Here is a 6,300-nt window from a genome sequence, read left to right as displayed (position 1 = left end):
TGGCCGCCTCCTCCTCTCTTCCACCATGGCCCATTAAGGCCCATTGACTCCCCGGGGGGTTCCGGTAACCCCCCGGTACTCCAGTAATTGCCCGAACTTATCCAAAACCATTCCGGTGTCCAAACATAGCCTTCCAATATATCAATCTTTATGTCTCGACCATTTCGAGACTCCTGGTCATGTCCGTGATCACATCTGGGACTCCGAACTACCTTCGGTACATCAAAACACATAAACTCATAATGCCGACCGTCACCGAACGTTAAGCGTGCGGACCCTACGGGTTCGAGAACTATGTACACATGACCGAGACTCATCTCCGGTCAATAACCAATAGCGGAACCTGGATGATCATATTGGTTCCTACATATTCTACGGAGATCTTTATCCCTCAAACCACATAACAACATACGTTGTTCCCTTTGTCATCGGTATGTTACTTGCCCGAGATTCGATCGTCAGTATCATCATAGCTAGTTCAGTCTCGTTACCGGCAAGTCTCTTTACTCGTTCCGTAATGCATCATCCCGTGACTAACTCATTGGTCACATTGCTTGCAAGGCTTATAGTGATGTGCATTACCGAGTGGGCCCAGAGATACCTCTCCGACAATCAGAGTGACAAATCCTAATCTCGATCTATGCCAACTCAACAAACACCATCGGAGACACCCGTAGAACATCTTTATAATCACTCAGTTACGTTGTGACGTTTGATAGCACACAAGGTGTTCCTCCGGTATTTGGGAGTTGCATAATCTCATAATCTCATAGTCAAAATGCTAAGCTAACGGATGGGTCTTGTCCATCACATCATTCTCTAATGATGTGATCCCGTTCATCAAATGACAACACATGTCTATGGCTAGGAAACTTAACCATGTTTGATCAATGAGCTAGTCTAGTAGAGGCATACTAGGGACACTCTGTTTTTCTATGTATTCGCACATGTACTAAGTTTCTGATTAATACAATTCTAGCATGAATAATAAACATTTGTCATGATATAAGGAAATATAAATAACAACTTTATTATTGCCTCTAGGGCATATTTCCTTTAGTCTCCCACTTGCACTAGAGTCAATAATCTAGTTTACATCGTCATGTGATTTCACACCAATAGTTCACATCTTTATGTGATTAGTTCACATCCTCATGTGACTAATACCCAAAGGGTTTACTATAATCAATAATCTAGTTCACATCGCTATGTGATTAACACCAAAAGAGTGATCATGTTTTGCTTGTGAAAGAAGCTTAGTCTACGGGTCTGCAACATTATTCAGATCCGTATGTATTTTGAAAATTTCTATGTCTACAATACTCTGCACGGAACTACTCTAGCTAATTGCTCCCACTTTCAATATGTATCAAGATTGAGACTTAGAGTCATCTAGATCGGTGTCAAAAGCTTGCATCGGCGTAACTCTTTATGACGAACTCTTTTATCACCTCCATAACCGAGAAATATTTCCTTAGTCCTCTAAGGATAATTTTGACCGATGTCCAGTGATCTACTCCTAGATCACTATTGTACTCATTTGCCAAAATCATGCTAAGGTATACAATAGGTCTGGTACACAGTATAGTATACTTTATAGAACCTATGACTGAGGCATAGGGAATGACTTTTCATTCTCTTTCTATTTTCTGCTGTGGTCGGGTTTTGAGTCTTTACTCAATTTCACACCTTGCCACACAGGCAAGAACTCCTTCTTTGACTGTTCCATTTTGAACTACTTCAAAATCTTGTCAAGGTATGTACTCATTGAAAAATATATCAAGCATCTTGATCTATCTCTATAGACACTACAAAAAAAGACACATCCGTGACATTTTGGGCTGAACAAAAAAAATTTCTGTCATACATATGACACTTCTATGACGATAATTGTGACAAAACCCGATATCATCATAGATGTGGTGGGCTCGTACTTCTATGACAAAAAATCATGACAGAAAATGGGCTTTTCGTCCTAGGCGGGCCGGAGATGCAACTGCATGACATTCTTTGGGCCGTCCATGACGGAAAAAAACGTGGTAGAAGCGAGGGCGAGGAAAATTTTGGGGAGTTCCCGGTTACGGTGGGAGGTCGGGGGCCGAGCGATGCGCGTTTCTCTCGTACACATACGTGCGTGTGTGCGAGGCGTTGGCTCTAACTGAACCCGAGCGATTGCACTGCAGGCTACGCGTTACTGAACTCGAGCGATCAATCGATGGCTGTTAACTGAACCTGATCGAGCGATTCCTTCGGTACTGCTGCTAACTGAAGCCGATCGATGCTGCCTCTGGATGAACAGTGAGCGTTGCCGGGGGGGTTGGATGAATAGTTCTCGGTGGGGATGGATGAACAGGACCCCGTGGTGTTGCCTCTGGATGAACAGGACCCCGATCGATCGAGCCGGTTGGGGCTGGATGAACAGGACCCCATGGAGGGCTGGATGAACAGGACCACCCCGTGGAGGGCAGGATGAACATTAGACGGTGGAGGGCAGGATGAACAGTAGCCCGTGGAGGGGTGGTTGAACAGGAGCCCGTGGAGAGGGCTGGTTGAACAGTAGCCGGTGGAGTCGCGCGGTGGAGGCTGGATGAACAGGAGCCCATGGATGAACAGTCGCAGGTGGAGGCTGGAGGAGGTCGACGGTGGATGAACAGTAGCTCGTGGAGGCTGGAGGGGGTCGACGGTGGAGATGAACAGTATCCCGTGGAGTCCCGTTTTGCGGTACGCCACACCCCTCCCGATGAACAGGACCTCCGTTTCGACCGTAGCGCTCCAACACAAGTCCGTTTCGTCCATTTTGCGGTACGCCACACCCCTCCCGATGAACTAGACCCCCGTTTTGACCGTAGGAGGTCCGTTTCCTTCGTTTTGCAGTACGCTAGACCCCTCCCGATCAACAGGACCCCGTTCCGAACGTAGGAGGTCTATTTTCTCCGTTGTGCGGTATGCCAGGCCTCGTTTCCATCACCTGTTCCGTCCAAGCCCTCCCGATGAACACGACCACGCATTCCGTTCCGACCCAGCCGGTTGGCTTCCACGCGTTCCGTTGCCTCCCCATGAACACGACGCATTCCATTGCCTCCCCATGAACACGACGCATTCCGTTGCTTCCCCATGAACACGACGACGAAGATGTTTCTCCATTCTGACCCAGCCATGTACACGAGTCCTGGCCGTACATATGCGCGGGTAGGCGTTCGAGACCCCGCCCGTATGTACACATACATGGCCGTATTTTCTTTTTTGCACCTTGGCCGCTGTACGTACGTGTACATGCTACGTGCGCGCCTCTACTACGACACATGCGCGCCTCTACATCGACTAGTATGTACATACACATTCGCGACCAGAATGACAACGCTAGGTACGGTTCGACCAGGTGGGTCCCGACTATCAGGCACTTCCTTGCCTGCGAAGATGTAGCTGGTGGGTCCCAGCAGTCAGGGGGCGAATCGTTTTTTTGCCTAGACGCACTTCCTTGCATGCGAAGATGTAGCTGGTGGGTCCCAGCAGTCAGGGGGAAACGTTTTTTTCGTGAAATACAGTGGCCCGTACGGTGGGTCCCAGCTGTCAGGTGGAGGAATCATTATTTTTCGCATAATAAGGAGGCACTTCCTTGTTGCGGCCGTGGACCCAGCTGTCAGCCTCTCCACGTACAGTCCACGTCCGATGGAAGTCGTTCCTTGACCACGTTGACCACGCCGCGCCGAGAGCACCAGGGCGGTGGACGACGGTGAGGCCTAGGAAGGGGACGACACAGAGGCAGGGAAGACTCGGCAGTTGTTGCCCACGCGGAGGGGAGTACAACTGTACGAGGGTTTACTGGTTCGTCTGCTGTCGCCGGAGAATAACAACAGGTGTGGGTGAGTAGAGGGTTGGCTAGGCCAGCGATGGGAGTACGGCCGGGCGGTGAGGCCTGCGCGGCAGCACAGCCGGCCGCGAGGAGGAGGAGGGAGTAGGCAGTCCCGCCGGCACTTGTTTGAGCGGCTGGAGCAGGAAGAGCAGAAATTGAAGAAGCACGACGGCCGTTGGATGGACATCCAACAGTTAGTGCTTGTGCGTCAACCTTTTTTTAGGAAAGCCTCAAATCTGTGGAAAACAGCATACAGCCCATCTGCCATTATTTCTAATAATTTACAGTCCATTTGCTAATCTTAAGGTTTTTTTTGGAGCCCATGTTCTTTTTGTTAGCATTACAGCCCATATTGTGGCAACGGTTAAAAAATTATACGAAATTTTGCATATTTTGGTGTGGTTCGAACTGTTTTTAATCCCGAAATTTCGACTCACATTCAAACTGATTTTAAAAATAAATGTATATCAATATAAAATCCAACAAATTCTCCATGCATAAAAATTAATGTAATTTAAAATCTTGAAATGAAAAAAAAGATATTTGAAACTAATTACAATTTTGATGTGTTTTAAAAATGTATAACGCATTTCTCATTGTAGATGGGACATTTTCTCGGCAAGCCGAATGAAAGCTCTCCTCGTCTTGAAAGATTTGCAGCTCAACAGGCGTGACAAAGCGACTTACTTGGCAAATCACAAAAAAACTGGGCTGTGGCCGTGGACCCAGCTGTCAGCCTCTCCACGTACAGTACTCTTCCAATGAAAGTCGTTCCTTAACCACGTTGACCACGCCGCGCGGAGAGCACCACGGCGGTGGACGACGATGAGGCCTAGGAAGGGGACGACGCGGCAGTGGAAGCCCGCGCGGAGAGGACTACGAGGGTTCACTGGTTTGGCTGCGGTGTGAGGCTGCCATCGCCGCAGGGGTTGGCCAGCGGTGGGAATAGTAGGGGGCGGTGAGGCCTCTGCGGCAGCACAACCGACCACGGGAGGCAGGAGCATGCAGCACGACCGGTGCTGCTTTGGGCGGTTGGAGCAAGAAGACCAGAGGTTGAAGAAGCACTACGGTCGTTGGATGGACATCGTACGGTCACTGGAGCTAGAATCGTTCATATTGACTAAGTTGACAAAGCCCTTCATCCCCGTCAACTTAGTAGGCCCACAAGTCAGCCTCCCAGCAAGGTGGGTCCTAGCTAGCTGGGGGAGTATTCATTTTTTGTGCGTAATAAGGAGGCACTTCCGGTATATCCGAGCTGATAGCGGGTGGAACATTTTTTTCGTGAAATACGGTGGCCCGTCCGGTGGGTCCCCGCAGTCAGGGGGAAACGATTTTTTTGCAAAATACTGGTGGCCCGTCCGGTGGGTCCCCACTGTCAGGTGGAGGAATAATTATTTTCCGCGTAATAAGGAGGCACTTCCTTGCGGCTGTCGTGGACTCAGCTGTCAGCCTCTCCACGTACAGTACTCTTCCGATGGAAGTCGGTCGTTGACCACATTGACCACGCCGCGCCGAGAGCACCACGGCGGTGGGCGACGGCAAGGCCTAGGAAGGGGACGACGCGGAGCCATGCAAGATGCGGCAGTGGATGTGTCACATCCCTAGTTCTAATAATGCCTAGTGCTAGCATCTGGTGTTGCATCATGTCTAAATTTCAGTTAAACCTGAAATGGGGATTGCCTAAACCCTAGCATTAAAAGGAATTCACTAGGTTCAACAAAAAAATATTCTCAGTGAATCCAAATGGTTTTCAAAAATGTTCATCATTTTTGGTTCGGGCTAAAACCTCTGCCAAAAATGGGTTCATAAAATTTGGAGCCATTTTGGATTTTTGAGTTAAGACATAACTATTTGCATTTGGGCACTTAAAATACTATAAATACTTTTAAATGCCCAAATACTTTTGAAAGTAATTTTAGGCTGTTGGGAGTAATTCCAAAGGTGCCTATGATTATTTTCAGAATTTTCTAAAATGGATTAGTATTTTTACTAATTCAAAACAAACAACAGAGCATTAAATAAATGAAAACAGAAAGGAAAGAAGCAGAAACTTACCTGGCCTCACTGTGCAGCCCACCTAGTCGGCCCAGCTGTGGCCCAGCACCATAGAGAGCCCAGCCCACCACCCCACCGCGTCGTCTTCCTGCTGCCAGTAGGAGCAGCTCGTTGTCGCGCGCGCGCTTGCCCCTGGCCACCTCCTGCTTCCTCCCCGGACCTTCTAACGCCGCCACACACACCCCTGGCACCCCCAGATCTCTCTCTCCCTCACCCGTGGCTTCTCCCCTCCCCTGGACCTCTTCCTCTCACCCACCCAAACGGGTCCGTCGCCGCCGACAAGCACCACCACGGCCACTGCCTCCCCCTCGCTCCCTGGACATGCCCAGGAGCTCCGCCACTTTGTCCTCTACCCCCTCGATGAGCCACGAGGCCCCGGACGCGCTGCAACA

Source organism: Triticum dicoccoides, chromosome 3A (assembly GCF_002162155.2).
Source record: "Triticum dicoccoides isolate Atlit2015 ecotype Zavitan chromosome 3A, WEW_v2.0, whole genome shotgun sequence".
NCBI classification, from domain to species: Eukaryota; Viridiplantae; Streptophyta; class Magnoliopsida; order Poales; family Poaceae; genus Triticum; species Triticum dicoccoides.
The sequence above is the reverse complement of the archived record's forward strand: the minus strand, read 5'-3'. Positions refer to the sequence as shown.